The sequence below is a fragment of the Tursiops truncatus genome, chromosome 16 (genome assembly GCF_011762595.2).
Source record: "Tursiops truncatus isolate mTurTru1 chromosome 16, mTurTru1.mat.Y, whole genome shotgun sequence".
Classification (NCBI taxonomy): Eukaryota; Metazoa; Chordata; class Mammalia; order Artiodactyla; family Delphinidae; genus Tursiops; species Tursiops truncatus.
The window spans coordinates 29,686,386-29,703,321 of record NC_047049.1 but is presented as its reverse complement, the minus strand read 5'-3'; the positions used below and the strand labels follow the sequence as shown (position 1 = coordinate 29,703,321).

Below are 16,936 nucleotides of genomic sequence, written 5' to 3'. Positions count from 1 at the left end.
TATCACTTAGGAAATTCTGAGGGTATAATGAGCTCTGTGCCAGGAACAGGGATGAAGACCAAATATATATTTTTTGCTGTAAATCACAGTATCACGGGGGAGCACCAGGGAACATTTTAATGGCTCTCCAGACAAGGGATACAAGGGTCGCTTCCTGTCTTTGGATGATATGGTGTGAGCATGGACTGCTTGTCACTGTTGCAGGCCTCTTATGACCATGTGGATAAAGTCAAGAGAGTACCAGGGGGACTTCCCTGGGGGTGTAGTGGTTAAGAGTCTGCCTGCCAATTCAGGGGACACGGGTTCGAACCCGGGAAGATCCCACATGCTGTGGAGCAACTAAGCCGCGAGCCACAACTACTGAGCCCGACTGCTGCAACTACTGAAGCCTGCGCGTCTAGAGCCCATGCTCCACAACAAGACAAGCCACCGCAATGAGAAGCCTGTGCACGGCAACAAAGAGTAGCCCTCACTCGCCGCAACTAGAGAAAGTCCGCACGCAGCAATGAAGACCCAACGCAGCTAAAAAAAAGAGAGGGGCTTCCCTGGTGGCACAGTGGTTAAGAATCTGCCTGCCAATGCAGGGGACATGGGTTCGAGCCCTGGTCTGGGAAGATCCCACATGCCGCGGAGCAACTAAGCCCGTGCGCCACAACTATGGAGCCTGCACTCTAGAGCCCGCGAGCCACAACTGCTGAGCCCACGTGCCACAACTACTGAAGCCTGCACACCTAGAGCCCACGCTCTGCAACAAGAGAAGCCACCACAATGAGAAGCCTGCACACAGCAATGAAGAGCGGCCCCTGCTCGCAACTACAGAAAGCGCATGCACAGCAATGAAGACCCAACACAGCCAAAAACAAAATAAATAAATAAATAAATCTTAAAAAAAAAAAAAAAAGAGAATACCAGGGAAGCTGACCCAAAGCCCTGTTTTTGTCCAGCCACTAAATTAACATGATCTGGAAGACGCTTGCCTCCAGGCTAACTCTTGTATGAGATAATAAGTGACCTTATTATGGGAGCTACTTTAGTTGGGCATTCTGTTACTTGCAGCTAGCAGCATTCCTAGTTATTATGGTCCCTAAAGAGCTTACAGGGCTACTGGGGGGGACAGGGCAGGGAGCACACTCAGGGAACATTTGGTCACCGTATGGCAGCAATAAGTAACTCAGCACCAAGCAGGCTGTTACAAGCACTGCAATGTGGGAAAGAAGGACAGGATTGATGGGAACTGCCAGGTTTGGGAAGAGTTCATGGAGAAGGAGGCGGGAAGGTGGCGAGTGGGTAGACTTGAGATTACAGAGGTGAGTCCGAACTTGGGCTTTGAAACCTGCCTCTATGGCTCACCAGCAGGGAGACTTTAGAGACCAAGAGTGACTTTACCTCTCTCGGCCTCAGTTTCTCAGCTCTTAAGTGGGGATGATAATAGGGCCTAAATCATGGGGTTTTGTGAGGATTTGAAAAGACACTTAGTACTGTGTGTGGCCCACGGCAGGCCCCCAAGTGAAAGCCATTGTGATGACTATTCCTGAGGCATGAGTCACTGTCAGAACCCTGGTTGCAGCCACACTCCTGCCACCAGTTCTGAACCAGCCAAAGCGCTTTCCTCCCTCTGCAGGTCTGGGCTCCCCTGCCGCAGGTGGGGATGAAGAAGAAACTTGCCGGCAAAGCAGCTCTTTCTTCAGGGATGCTTCTATTTCTTTTTGCTTGTGCTGTGCCTTTGTTCTCCATGGTCTGGATTTCAGGGCTCGGCTCTTCCCCTGAGCCCAGATTTCCCCCTTCACACAGATCCTGAATTGGTCTCCAGGCCTGTGGCTTTTTTCTGGCCATGAATTTGGACTCCTTTGTCTTGCAGATCTATTAATTTTTTTTCTTAATTTAATTTTAATTAATTAATTTATTTGGGCTGTACCAGTTCTTGGTTGTGGCGTGCATGTGGGATCTAGTTCCCTGACCAGGGACTGAACCCGGGCCCCCTGCATCGGGAGCACAGACTCTTACCCACTGGACCACCAGGGAAGTCCCTGTCTTGCAGATCTGGAGGTATCCCTTCTGACCTGCCCCAGTTGGCTGCCCTGAGGATAAAGCCTCCCTGCTGGTGAACTGGCTCACAGGTTGCTGTGAGCCTCCAACTTCTCCCCCAGAATACCCCTGACAACAGAGGAGTGTGAACACTGTTTGAGTCCGCCACAGTGAGAAATGTATCTGAAGCCTCATGTCTGATCTTCAATTCATGTGGATTTTGCAGCTTACTTCCTGACTTTAACAGGTCATTTATAGTAGAAAAAGTTTACAATAACTAACCATTAGGAAAGAATACAAAGAACTTCCATAGCTGCCCTATTAATTAATGCATGGACTACAGTTGCAATGAGTCTAGCTGTTTTTTAGTTTTGAACTGAATTAAAAAGAGAGAAGGTCAGCTTCTTTCCTCTGTCCAAGGTTACAATAGGTCAAAACCCCAGACCCCTGTAACTCTGTGGTTGTGAAAGGCAACAGTTCTTCGTGCACTAGCTTTGGGTAATCACCGATGAGAGACACCTGGAGTACCATCACGCCATGGGCCGGTATAGCAGGTTCAGGCTTCTGTTGATGGTAGGCCACGTAGCCCAGGAAACGCCAAGAAATTGTTCCTTGGCCTGGTGATGCCATTGAGCTTTGCTTCTTGCTGCCTTCCAGGTCCTTGTCTGGCCTGCCCCTGCTTCTTATCAGGTCTCATCCATGTGACTTGAATTCTGCAACTGGTGTCTGTCTGCCTCTGCCCTTTGTGTCAGATAGGTTACGTGTAACAAAAGACCTAAACAGACTGTGGCTAAATCATTATGACACTGAATTATCTCAATATGAAGTCTGGATTTCTTCCTGGAGGATTCACAACTCATGGAGCATGATTCCTAGATGTCCGGCCATTAGGACAGAAAACAGCGTTTGCCAAGGTGTGCAACCTGCAAAGAGGGGTGCAGAAGATGGCTGTGCCCCTCACGTATGCTGATCTTGGCAAATCTGCCAGGGATGTCTTCACCAAGGGCTATGGGTTTGGCTTAACAAAACTTGATTTGAAAACAAAATCTGAGAATGGACTGGAATTTACAAGCTCAGGTTCAGCCGACACCGAGACCACCAAAGTGACGGACAGTCTGGAAACCAAGTACAGATGGACTGAATATGGTCTGATGTTTACGGAGAAATGGAACACTAACAACACACTAGGCATGGAGATTACTGTGGAAGATCAGTTTGCACGTGGCCTGAAGCTGACCTTCAATTCATCCTTCTCTCCAAACACTGGGAAAAAAAAAATGCTAAAATCAAGACAGGGTACAAGCGGGAACATATCAACCTGGGCTGTGGTGTGGATTTCGACATTGCCGGCCCTTCCATCCGGGGTCCTCTGGTGCTGGGTTATGAGGGCTGGCTGGCTGGCTACCAGATGAATTTTGAGACTGCAAAGTCTTGAGTGACCCAGAGCAATTTTGCAGTTGGCTACAAGACCGATGAGTTCCAGCTTCACACTAATATAAATGATGGGACAGAGTTTGGTGGCTCCATTTATCAGAAGGTGAACAAGAAGTTGGAGACTGCTGTTAATCTAGCCTGGACAGCGGGAGACAGTAACACTCGCTTCAGAATAGCAGCCAATTTCCAGATCGACCCTGACGCCTGCTTCTTGGCTAAAGTGAACAACTCCAGCCTCATAGGGTTAGGGTACTCAGACCCTAAAGCCAGGTATCAAACTGACACTGTCAGCTCTGCTGGATGGCAAGAATGTCAACGCTGGTGGCCACAAGCTTGGTCTAGGACTGGAGTTTCAAGCATAAATGAATACTGTACAATCGTTTAATATTAAACTATTTTTCAGCATAGCTACCTTCAGAATTTAGTGTACCTTTTAATGTTGTATGTCTGGGATGCAAGTATCGCTAAATATCATGCTAGACTTCCAGGTTAAAGATGATTCAGCTGTAGGGTGTTACCCTTTCAGAGGTACAGAAGAAACCCAATTTCAAAAAAGGTCCTTTCAGCTGTAGACTTGAGGGGGAGCTTGCTGGCCCCTCTAGAGATGTCAGGCTCCTTTTTTACCTAGAAATGGCTGCAAGTGGAAGTTGATAATTTGCAGGCATTTTGTAATTTGTAAATTCGTATTGAGTAAATGAATGAAATTGTGACTTCCTGAGAATTGAACCTTGGTTTCCTATCCTGATTGAGGAGAGGCTGTTGGATGGTGTACACAAACTCATCTGAAAGGGACTTTTTTAGGCAGGGACTTTTCCCACCCCAATCCGTCACCTCTTTTACACCAAAAGTAGTCTGCAGGGTGTGGTAGCTGTTTCTTCTGTGCCATTTTGGGGTGGAGAAGGTGGATGTGATGAAGCCAATAATTCAGGACTTAATTGTGTTTTTTCTCATGTTGTGTTTTTTTTGCCCTTGCACCAGAGTATGAAATAGCTTCTAAGAGCTCCAGGTGCAAGCTGGGAGGAGTCTGTGTGACTGTAATCACATGGTGACAACACTCAGAATCTGAATTGAACTTCTCTTGTATTCTCGCCACTCAGTTTATTTTTTAGCAGTTTAATGGGTACATTTTAGAGTCTTCCATTTTGTGTGGAATTAGTTCCTCCCCTTCAAATGCTGTAATTAACATCACTTAAAATAAAACTTGAATAAAATATTGAAACCTTAAAAAAAAAATGAAGTCTGATCCAGAGTTGATGAGCAGCTCAAAAATGTCAGCAAGGACCAGGCGCTATTGATCTCTCTGTTCAGCCATATTCACTGTGCTTGCTTTTCTTAAGCTTATTACCTTTTGATGGCAAGATGGCTGCCACAGCTCCAGCCATCATGTCCTCACACAAGCACATTCCTGGCAGGAAGGAGGAGGAAGGGGTAGTTTCTCCCATTAAGGGGTAGTTTCTAACTCTTTAATCAGGAAGCAAGAAGCCTTTCAGCAGATTTGTCTTTATGTCTCATTGGCTAGAATGGTATCCTGACTACAAAGGAAACCGGGAAAGTGAGAATCTAGGAAAAGCAAATGAAATTACTGTGTTGGCTTTAGCCTAATCATGATTCATCTCCTGGGGCTAGAAAAAAACCAGGGTCTGTGGTGAGGAGAAGGGGCAGATGGCTTTAGGGTAACACTAACAGTATCCTCCAGTCTTTCTAATTTCCCGTGTCACCATCAACCTACTGGCTCAGACTGTCTGGTCCACCCCCTGCCTGTCTGAGGAGAAAGAATGGAACACCTCCATTGGGGTTTGTTATTAAATCTGTCAAAGGGAAGAGATGTCCTCTTTCAACAAATCTCATAGAATTGCACTCTTTGCCAGGCCTGAGCAAGACAGAGATAGCTCTCACCTCAACACATCTCAAGACTGCTGACTCTTGAGAACAGAGATTTTTCTTAAGAAAAAGCTGATCATTAATTAGCTCTCCCACACAATTATTCCCCAAATTAAGTTTGGGTACAGTGACTATCTCTAATTGGCTATTGTTATAGACAGAGAATCCACACGTCTGCATTGCTTTCAAATGCAGCATGGTCTAGGAGGGGCATGTGCAGAAGCAAGGGCACAGACCTGGTAACTCCTGCCAAGATTTGAGTCTTGGCATGGCCAATGTGACCTTGGGCAAGTCCTTGAACTTCCCGGGGCCTCTGTTTGTTCCACTCTAAGTCTGAGACCTAACAGCCACCCCCAGGGTTGCGGTGAGGATGAACTGGGACAACTGAAGCCAAAGGACTTGAAAGGGAGAAGGCTGTGGTACTCTAAAGCTGCAGTCACTTCTTGCCTTCACCATGAGCACATTTTCAATTACGTATTTGCACTTGAAATTGGCCACCTGCTGGCTAACTTAGAAATCAGTTCCATGGCTCATTTGGGAGTAAGGTTCTTACACCTCGTTGGCCTTCTTGCCTCCTTTTAAGCTTGTCCCAAAGAGCTGGTGCCAGTCTCCAGCTTCTTGATTTGTGGGTATCTGTGAGAGGCTTTTCCCCTCTTTTCTTCCATTGCTTTTTTCTTTTATTGTTGAGGTAAAATTTATATGCAGTAAAGTCCACAAACCTTTATATATATATATATATATATATATATATATATATATATATTTTTTTTTTTTTTTTTTTTTTTTTTTTTTTTTTTTTGCCGTATGCGGGCCTCCAGCTGCTGTGGCCTCTCCTGCCGCGGAGCACAGACTCCGGACGCACAGGCCCAGCGGCCACGGCCCACGCCGCGGCATGTGGGATCCTCCCGGACCAGGGCACAAACCCGCGTCCCCTGCATGGGCAGGCTGACTCTCAACCACTGCGCCACCAGGGAAGCCCTATATATATTTTTAATGTTTTTAGCTGTGTTGGGTCTTCGTTGCGGTACGCAAGTTTTTCATTTTGCGGTGGCATCTCTTGTTGCGGAGCACGGGCTCCAGGCGCGCAGGCTTCAGTAGTTGCAGCGCATGGGCTCTAGAGCGCAGGCTCAGTAGTTGTGGCGCACGAGCTTAGTTGCTTCGCGGCATGTGGGATCTTCCCGGACCAGGGCTCAAACCCGTGTCGCCTGCATTGGTAGGCGGATTCTTAACCGTTAATTCTTAACTGCGCCACCAGGGAAGTCCAAAGTCCACAAATCTTTAAATGTACTATGTAGGTTATGTGTTTTTCTGTATGTATACACCTGTGTAAGTACCATCCGGAGCAAGATACAGAACATTTCCATCACTTCAGAAGGCTTCCTCGTCCCCTCGCCACCAGTACCCCACCCTGCCTTACTCCCCACCTGCTGCTTCATCACCGCAGCTTGTCCTCACATCACTTAGTAACTCTTCTTGAACTTCCTATGAAGTGGCACCGTATACCCTGTATCTCACATAGTTCTTGCAATACCTTCTCTTCTATTTTCCTTTTTCTGATCAGTTTTAGGCAGCCCGTCAGCCCCTCTTCCTGATGGGCAGAGCTCCTCCCTTCTGGCACGTCACTCCTGACATTCTGATTTCATCTGCTGAGATGGGCAGAGCCCTCAGACATGCCTCCCCTGTCAGGGGGTGTCCAGGACATGTGGATACTTCCAGGGACCCGCAGGCTGGGCTTTTTCTCCCTCTTGCTTCTCCCAGGGGCAGCTGTGAGGCTTTGTCCGCTCTTGCCATTGCTCTCAGAGGAGCTGGGCCTGGGCTGGGGGCTGGAACTCCTGGGCAAAGATTTCTGAGGAGTGGCCTGAAGTGAAGACAAGCTGGGGACAAGCTGGGTCCAGGTCCTTGCAGGAGGCGTGAGAGGCTGGGGGACTTTAGCGGGGGAGTGGATAAAACTGGAGACCCAAGAGAGGTCTGCACCACAGGGGATGCTCATGGAACATCCAGGGATGCTGGATGTGAGTGAATTACCAGGTGTGAGTGAATTAGACATCAGCCCAGGATTCCTCTGCCAGGGAGCCGGGAAGGGGCTCTCAGACAGGCCCCACCCCTGCTGGCCAGCACGGCTGACCTTAGGTGTGATGGGGCAGGAAGTCCCTTTTGACCTGCCTGTCCCATCTTGCCTTCACTTATTTGCTCCTGTAACAGCATTTGCTGGGAACCCCCTAGGTATGCTGGGCAGTGAGCTAGCACCGAGGGCACAGGGGTGAACACAAGGTCTCTCAACCCAAGGAGCTCACTCTCTAGACCAGGCTGCAAACGGCTGGCCCACTTCCATCCAGATTTGACCCTCAGACATGCTTGCTTCGGCCCCCATAGTTTAAAAATTGGAAAACCTGATTTCTGGCTTCTTTCAACAAATCAGAAGATCTGGCAACCATGGTTTGCATACCTACAGCTGGTGGGCTGGGAAGTGGCTGCTCCCCTCTGCACCCTCCCAGATGGGCATGCTGGCGCCAGTGTGCTGAAGTCCCCACCACTCCCTACGGTACTGTGCCTTTTTGTCCTCTTCTCTCACCACTTCCCTGCCTGGCTCCTGTAGACATCTAATTTCGACAGGAGGAGTTAGTGCAGGCTTCACAGAGGAGGGCAATGCGTCTTGATCTCCTGGGAGCGCGTGTCCCCCTCCAAGTCTTCTCTGTATCCTACTCCTCAGGGTGAGTGATTTCATCAGATCCTTTCCCGGGAGAGGATTTACAGTGTGTGCTGGGGGGCAGGGAGATGAGTGGGAGATCAGATGCTGAGCTGACGGCACAAAGACCCATGGAAGTGGTGCTTAAAGTGTGGACACCTGGATCAGAATCACCTAAGGGTGCAGGTTCAAAACGTGGACCTACTGCAGCAGAAGCTGGAGGGAAGTTTCCAGGTAATTGTTGAGGTCGCCCAAATTTGAGAACCAAAAGGAAGAGGAGGCTGGGGCTTATAGGGCAGTGGGACCAGACAAATCATGTTTTCCAGGGCACAGCTGGGGACCCCACTCCACCTTCCAGCCACCTGATGGAGTGTTAGTCTGAACACCTCTACCCCTTCTCGGCACAGCTGAGGCCCTCACCAGGCTAAGGGCATGAGAAGTGTCTTCCCCAGCCTTCCTGCCCCTGCCCCTGCCCCTGCACCTGGAAGAAAGGTCATGCTTGATTTTGCCAAGCCTTGTCATTTCCCTGAATCTTTGAACTGTCAGCTGGGCAGGGAGCCTACTCTAGGGAGAGGGACAGTGGCTGGCTGGCAGGTAAGGGCCACCTTGTCTCCCCTTCACCTTCTCGGCCAGGTGGCCTGACAGTTGCTGGGCTCTGGCCAGGGGACTGGAACCATGGCCCTGGGCAGGGAAGGAGGAGGATTTGGCGATTTGTTCAAAGAGAGATGCTTTCCTGAGTTGGGGAGGCAGGACGGGGCCCTTGGATTACTTTTCCTTTGGCGCCTTCAACTGCGGGGTGGGGAGGTGTAGGCTGGGGTGGCCGGGGTGGGGCTAGGCTGCAGGAAGTGAATAAGGAGGCCTTGTTCTCTGGATCTTGCAAGTGGAGGGTGGTGCCTCCCTAAGGGTGTGGTGTCTAGGAGACGAAATGCGAGAGGTGGTCACCCCACTCTTGCAGGGACCTAAGAGTGAGAGCCTCCTTAAATGTTGTCTCACTCACCTTCCCCTAGTCCCTTTCCTGCACTCCTGGTCACTGCACCTCAGGGAGCCCCTGAGATGTGCTCGGATCGCAGGCAAAGGATGGGAGAGCAGGACATCGAGAACATTCTTGTCTCTCGGACAAGACCATGCATTCTCAACCTTGGCTGTACGTTGGAAACCCCTGCGAGCTTTACAACATCCTGATGTCTGATCCCCATCCTCAGAGATTCTGATTTAATTGATTTGGGGTGCAGCCTGCTCTTGGGGTTTTTAGAAGCTCCCCAGGGGATTCTAGTGTGCAGTGAAGCGTGAGAACCTCTGATCTAGACCGTGCAGGGTGGGTGCTGTTCACTGGTTTTCCTTTCATGGGTTTTCATTGTGAGCAACAGACCACCAGTCTCGACACAGACTTCTAAGGGTAGTACAAGAACACTTAGAACAAAGCAGACGGGACATGAGGAGAGTGGAAAGAAAGCCCAGTTCCCAGTCTGTGCCAGACACATCGTGTTTTTATTTAACAACCAGCCCTGGGAGGTGGATATTCTCAGGCTCAGTTTACAGGTGAGGAACCTGAGTCTTGGCCATGTTAACCACTCGTCCGGGTCCCACCGCTGTGGGATGGCAGTGCCTCGAATGAAATGGATATGTGACCGGCAGCCGGCGGGAATGGAAGTCAGTGCTGCTGCTTTCAGACTCATTTCTTTTTTTTTTTTTTTGCGGTACGCCGGCCTCTCACTGTTGTGGCCTCTCCTGTTGCGGAGCACAGGCTCCAGACGCGCAGGCTCAGCGGCCATAGCTCACGGGCCTAGCAGCTCCGCAGCATGTGGGATCTTCCCGGACCGGGGCACGAACCCGTATCCCCTGCATCAGCAGGCGGACTCAACCACTGCGCCACCAGGGAAGCCCCCAGACTCGTTTCTTAAACAAAGCATTTCTGGGGTCGGCTGGGGGCATGGGGAGGAGGCTTGGCAAAGAACTGAGCCCCCAGCTCCTCTCTGCCGCAGGACAGAGGGTGGGGAGGAGTGAAGGCTCTTCTGGCTTCTTCTCTCCCATCAGAGTCTGGGCAGAGTCTTGTCTAAGCTAGGTGCCCCAAGTGATTTTAAGGAAAGTTTCTTCTCTCTCAGTCCCTCACCTTTAAGCTAAATAGGTCCCTGGACCTAAAGTAAGTCAAGTAGTGTGATAAAAAGAGGGGACCCCCGCTTCTTGCCTCAAAATCAACACACACACACACACACACACACACACACACATATACACATGCATGCATTCACACATGCATGCAGGCACATACCAGAGTTGCTGTAATTCCACCAGTTAGGTTATTGGATTCAACCAGAAAATACTTACGGAAGGGTAGTGGGGGAGACAGCTCAATCAGACACATCATATTGTGGGGAACTGCTCCCAGCATCCTTGGCAGACAGACAGTAAACACACAAAAACTGTGCCACAGAGGCTTCTGAAGATGCAGAGCGAGCATTTAAGGTGAGGCTTGAAAGATGCTGAAAGTTGCTATTTAATGGGTAACTTTCTGCAAAATAATCATCACTCTGGCTTCTAAAGCTGATGACAATGCTGTGAGCAGCTTTTTTGCAGTGGTGGCAAAGTCTGCTGTCTTCTGCCGTTAACTCTTTCTGCTTTCTCAGGGTGGTTCCTGCAGAAGCAGTGAAGCAGGGAGGAGAACACCAGGCCTGGTGTCTAGAGATCTGGCTGGAGTCCCACCTGGCCACTTAGTGGCTACCTTGCCTTGGGCAAGGGGCTTAGCCCTGAGTCCTGGTGTCCTCATAAATATACTGAGGAGTTTGCTTCCATCTAAGATGGAGTAACAGGGATTGGATTTACCCTTCCACCTGAAACAAAAAAACAAACAGACCAAATACATGAAACAATGGTTTTCAAGACGCTCGACATCAGGCCGCAAAGTTCAGTGACCCCAGAGAGCTCAGTGATTCTCTGTTTACTTCCTTGTGAGAGTTGCTATGTCATGGCACAGGGGAGGGGAAGGAGGCCAGGAGGGCAGAGATGGAAATATACTGTTGTAAGGTTCTTATGCTCCATGTGCAGTGGTATGATATCACTTGAAGTTAGACTGTGATAAGGTCAAGATGTATCTTATAAACAATAAAGCAACCACTCAGATAGTAGAAGGTTAGAGTTAGTCAGCTAGTGAAGGAGATAAAACAGAATCATCAAAAATATCCAATCCAAAAGAAGGTGGAAAAAGGGAATAAAAAATAGAAAATAAAGCAAGATGGCAGACTGAAGCCTAACCATAGCCATAATCACATTAAATGTAGACATTATCATATATTTTGGAAATTCACCTCTTATCAGATATATGGTTTACAAATATTTTCTCCCACCCCATGGGTTGCATTTTCACTTTGCTGATTGTTTCCAAGAAACACACTTTAAATATAAAGACATAAATATGTGCAATGGAAAAGGATGGGGAAAGATATACCATGCTGACACTAGTGAAAAGAAAGCTGGAATGGCTATGTTAATATCAGACAAAGTAGACTTCAGAGCAAAGAATATTACCTGGGTGATCTGTATTTGTATATCTATATCTAAGCTACATCTATAATATAGGAAACGGTGATCCTTGCCTCATTGGATTTTGGTAAGAACCAAGTGGGGTAATATCTGGGAAAATGCCTTGTACACTGTAAAACATGATACGGGTGTAACTGGACCTTAATTATTAGAAATTGGACCTGAATCCTTATAAAGAGCCCAGCAGCTGTGCTGGAACTATTTGGTTCTCAAGGGAGTAAAGGAAATACCACACAGCAGCTCCGAGGTGGGCAGTGCAGGGCAGGCAGGAGTAGCTGGGGCCCAGAAACATCAGTGCAGTGGTGCCTGGAGGGCTTCCCTGGTGGCGCAGTGGTTAAGAATCCACCTGCCAATGCAGGGGACACGGGTTCGAGCTCTGGTCTGGGAGGATCCCACATGCCGCGGAGCGGCTGGGCCCATGAGCCACGGCCGCGGCATGTGGGATCCTCCCGGACCGGGGCACGAACCCGTGTCCCCTGCATCGGCAGGCGGACTCTCAACCACTGCGCCACCAGGGAAGCCCGGTCTTTTTTTTTTTTTAATCGAGGAGAAATTCATAACACGATCAACCAATTCAAAGCACACAGTTCAGTGGCATTTAGTGCATTTAGTGTTGTGCAGCTGCCACTTTTCTGTTTCACAACTCTTTCATCACCCTGAAAGCACCCCTGTACCTTCAGTAATCACTTCCCATCCCCTTCGTCTCCACATCCCCTGGCAACCACAAATCTGCTCTCCCTCTCTGTGGATTTGCCTGTCCTAGTTATTTCATACAAAAAGAATCATACAATATGTGACCTTTTTATGTCTGGCTCCTTTCACTTAACATAATGTTTTAACATTACAACATAAAGTCGTCGAGTGAATCAGTACTTAATCCCTTTTATGGCTGAATAATATTCCATTGTACTGGTAGACCAGTTTGTCCGTTAATGACGTTTGGGTTGTTTCCACATTTTGGCTGTTGGGGATTGTACTGTTATGAACATTCGTGAACAAGTATTTGCTTGAATACCTGTTCTAAATTATTTTGAGCACATACCTAGGAGTGGAATTGCTGGGTCACATGGTAACTCTATGTTTAACTTTTGAGAAACTGCCAGACTGTTTTCCACAGCAGTTGCACCTCCCTTTGGTGTTAAGATTGTGTTATTCTAAGTGCAGAGATGATACAACACTATAGAACATTTGGAAATTATTTATTGAGCAATTTTAAAAAGTTTTCAAGGAGTTAAAATTATAAAAAAAATTTTAATAAAAATATGTGATTATTATAACAATTCAAATAAAGAAATTTCTAGAAGAAAAAAGTTTTTTAATCTGTTCCCCACCCCCTATCCTACTCCTGTCCCTGTGGCTGACCAGTGTTAACCCTTTGGTTTGTATCCTTCCAAAAGTTTTCAAGGCATTTATGTAGTTTTTGAATTTTCTTTTTTACATAAACATGTACTACTCTCTGTATTATCTTGCTTTGAAATCTTTCTGTTCATTTCTTGTAAATTTTAATTGTTCCAGTGACTGTCTTGGAGCCAGGCTGAGGGTCCCTGGGACCCTCAGATCTGAGGTCTGACCTTGCCCTGTTTAAAAAAAGTCTGGCCCTCAGGTGTGCACAAGGCTGTGTCCTTGGGTGGCTGGATAATGAATGTATTATAAATTTCCTTTTGTTATCTGCATTTACAATTTTTTTTTTCCAAAAGGAATGTGAATTGCTTTATAATAGAAAAATAAAGTAGGGAAGAAGGATTGAGGGCCTGAAGGCCCTGGGCACAGCTTGTATCTTAATTTAGCACTTATTTCATTCCTCTCTCTTGCATAATAAGTTGTTTAAGTGTTTGCCTCCCTCGAGGGTGGACAGCGCTTATTCATCTGTTGCCACCCCTACTCCCTCGGAGTGTGCCAGACACACAGTGGCCCCTCCAGGACTGTGGCCGAGGCTGCAGAGAAGAGGGGGGGTACCAAAGGCCCCCTGTGCCCCCAGCTCAGCCTCATAAAAGGACGTGCATCTGCTCGGGGGTCAGGCCCTGGCTGGTCAGGCTCCCTGCGTGGGCACCTGGGTCGGCCTCGTGGGGAGCTGGGTGTAAGGGAGGGGCAATTATTTATGGTGCCCCGGCCAGGGTCCCCATGGCAGGCAGCACCCCGCTGAGGAAGTAATTAGAGTGCTGCCAGGAGCAGGAAGCAAGGAGGGTGTTGGAGGCTCCGGCTCCCTTTCCAGAGTTAAAAATAGCTGGTCTGTTGGCGGAGGTGGAGAGCCTTACACACAGGAATGGAGGTGGGAGAGCCAGTGCCTGGGGGGCACGGGGGTGGGAGCAGTCTTCTTGGGTTTGTCTGTCTGTCAGTCTGGTTTGGGAAGGTGCAGGGGGGCTCACTGGCTGGAAAGGGGCATGTGATCTGTGCAGGGAGGGTGTCTGGCCAAGGCCCTTCTTCCCCTGCCTGGGGTTCCTCCATCTGTCCCCACAAGACTAGCCTGCCAGGGCTCATGTTCCTGCTCGAGGCTCAGACCACTAATGGGGGCATCAGGACAGCCCCACAGACCCCTGCTGGTCCCAGCTTCCTGCCTCGATGTTCCTGTGAGGCGCTATTAAGGGTCGGCGTGGGATTCCAGAGCCCAGGTTTGTTTATAGCATTTCTGAGGGAACGGTCTCTGCCGGTGCTGGGCAGCTGTGTGCCTGACTCATCCCAGAACACTTTATAAATAACCTGGTGGGGAGGAGGGATGTGGGCTGTCCGCCCCTGTGCCCCCAACACTCTGTGAGCAGGTGGCAGGCACTGAGGGCCCCAGGGCTTCCTAGATGTCAGGGTAGAGCAGCCCCACTGTTGTCGGGAGCCAGGGCCAAGGATGCTGGGGGAGGGGATTGTCAACTTCTGGAGATTGGCCCTGCAGCAATTCTGAGGCCCCAAGGAGTCTTCTGCTCAGCTATGATGTGGTTAGCACCCCTGCCTTCTGTGAGGTGCACTGGGGAATTTCTGGATGGACAAATTGAGCCAGTATGGGCTAAACTCGCTGGGTGACCCAGGACAGGTCACTCCCCCTCTCTGAGTCTGGTAAAATGAGAGGGTTGAGCTAGGCGAGTGCTAAGGTCCTGTCCAGCAGTTCCAGCTTTGATTCTGTGTCTGGCACATTGTAGGTGTGGATGAGTGGCTAGACATTCCTGCATCACAAGATGAGTGTGAGGGGGACTGGGGGGCAAGAGGAGGTGCAGTAACCCACACCTGGAGCTCCGTGTGCTGGACAAGGAGAATCTCTCGCTAGTCAGGGCAGGTGGACACTGGGAGCCTTCAACCCAAGGACAGCCACCTGGGTTGGGGGGAAGCAGGGTCTGAAGGGTGTGCTCAGACAGAGCCTGATTATTGTCCCTGAGGGAGAAGAGACATTTGACTTGTGTCACCACAGAAGGCCAGCTAGGACCTGGAAGGCTCATGTCAGCTCGGCGTAGCCTGTGCTCTTACTGCAAGAACCTTTCTAACTTGTGAGGTAGTGAGCTCCCTGTCCCTGAATGAATGCTCTAATGTAAGGGTGTGGAGGGACGGATTCCCCACGGAGTGAAGGGCTGTAGTTCAGTAGTTCCCAGTGTGGCAGGGAATCTGGATCCCTGAAGGAGTTTGTTAATAATACAGATCCCCAGTCCCCCCTCCCACCGTCGCCCCTACTGAGTGGGACTCCCAGGGGTGGCGGCTAGGAGTCTCTGAGCTATGTCGTCCCCATGTGGGCCCTACAGTTCTGTGATGCTATGGTGCTGACCTCAGAAGGTTGGGGCTAAATATATCCCAGCCCCCTTACCCTAAATGTATCGTGCCGTGTAGGTTTTGAGCACTTTGCAACTACTGACACAGTGACAGTAGAGGAAGGTCAAGCAGCAACCTCAGGAGACCGTGAATGTGGTCTTAATCGATGGACTCGGCCCCCTTGGAGGCCATTGAAGAAACAAATGTCAGGCATCATGCTTTTGGGGATTAAAGTGCCAAAAAGGTTTTGGGATCTATTGAGGGAAACAGAACAGAGGGCCTTCAACAAGACACTTTGCTCTGTCAGCTAGTCCAGTGCAAACCCAGCCCCTGACAAGGGGGAGCCTGGTGCATTAGGAAGAACGTGGCTACAGGCAAGTCCACAGCCCTGATCAGACTCCTTACACCCCGTCACTTGCTGTGTGACTTTGAGCTTGTCCCTTATCCTCTCTGGGTCTCTCATTTGTAAAGTGAGGGGGTTGGACTTTCAAGTCCTCCCTGATCTGATGTGTTGTAATACCTCAAAAGACCAGGAGCTGGGTATTTGTCTAGTTTCTGGCATCAAACGTTGTTCTGACCTGTTTTGTTGCTGTGGAGTCTCTCCTCCTTCTTCCTTCCCAAAGGATTCCTGCCTCCCCTTTTTAATTTCCCAGGGTCTGCTGGAAGTGTGACTGGCTCGGCCGATCAGGCAGGAAGGCCTTGCAGGAACAGAGTCAGGACAGTTGGTGGGGAGGGAAGGGGTGAATATGTAGGTGTGCTCAGGCAGTGGGGAAAGACTTGGGGGCCATGCCTGGTAGGGGCTCTGAGATGAGGGACCAGGGCTGGGGAAGCCATAGGCTGCACCTCAGAGCTCGACCTACGGCCAGAAGGGGGATTCCCAGTTAATTACTGTGAAAGTCCTAAAGAGTATGAGGCCTCCCAAGAGCACAGTGGCCAAGTATGAATGTGCAGGACGCTTCTGAACAGACCTGGATTAGGGATGGGGTGGCAAGGAGGCATTCGTTCATCTCCAGAGGGCACGCCTAGGGCCAGGCATTGCATTGCACTGTTTCCAGCTCTCACACAACCCATACAAGAAGATACTGTTTGCCACCGTTTGCAGATGACAATAGCAAGGCCCAGATTAAATGATGTGCTCACGGATACACAGCTGGTGAGAGGCAGAGCAGGATTTGAACTCGGGTCCCGCTGATTCTAAAGCACACATCGTGCGCCTCCTCTTCTGAGGGAGCGTCATTCTCCTAAAGCGTGATGCACCCATCAGCCCAAGATTCTGCCAGTATCTACCCAAGGTCAGGGTACGAGCATGTAAGCTAACATGCATGAAGGAAATGTGATTTAGAATAAAACTTCCCTAGATAAATTCGAAATATCCTAGGATAACCCAATACAATGTCTGCAGGGTTTGAAACTGAGGCCTGCTCCGTTGCAGGACTGATTGCTGGGGAAATGGAGGCGAAGGCGCGCTGGTCCCTGGCCTTGAGCTCACATGGTGCCTGGGAGGCCAGCTGCAGGATTTTTGCAACACCTGGTATTTCTGGGGAGGAGGGCATGACCTCTGTGCTGGAGGCAATCGGGGAGGAGGGCATGACCTCTGTGCTGGAGGCAATCAGGGAGGTGGGGCTGCAGCTGTCTCTCAGAGCATGAGGT

General features: G+C 49.5%; 1 protein-coding gene and 1 pseudogene across 2 annotated transcripts in view; both read left to right on the top strand.

Moving 5' to 3' along the window:
• ZFYVE27 (zinc finger FYVE-type containing 27) overlaps positions 1–16,936 on the top strand; it is a 100,527-nt gene that overhangs the window by 71,219 nt on the left and 12,372 nt on the right. The window lies entirely within an intron of this gene.
• LOC109550654 (non-selective voltage-gated ion channel VDAC1-like) lies at positions 911–4,958 on the top strand (annotated as a pseudogene).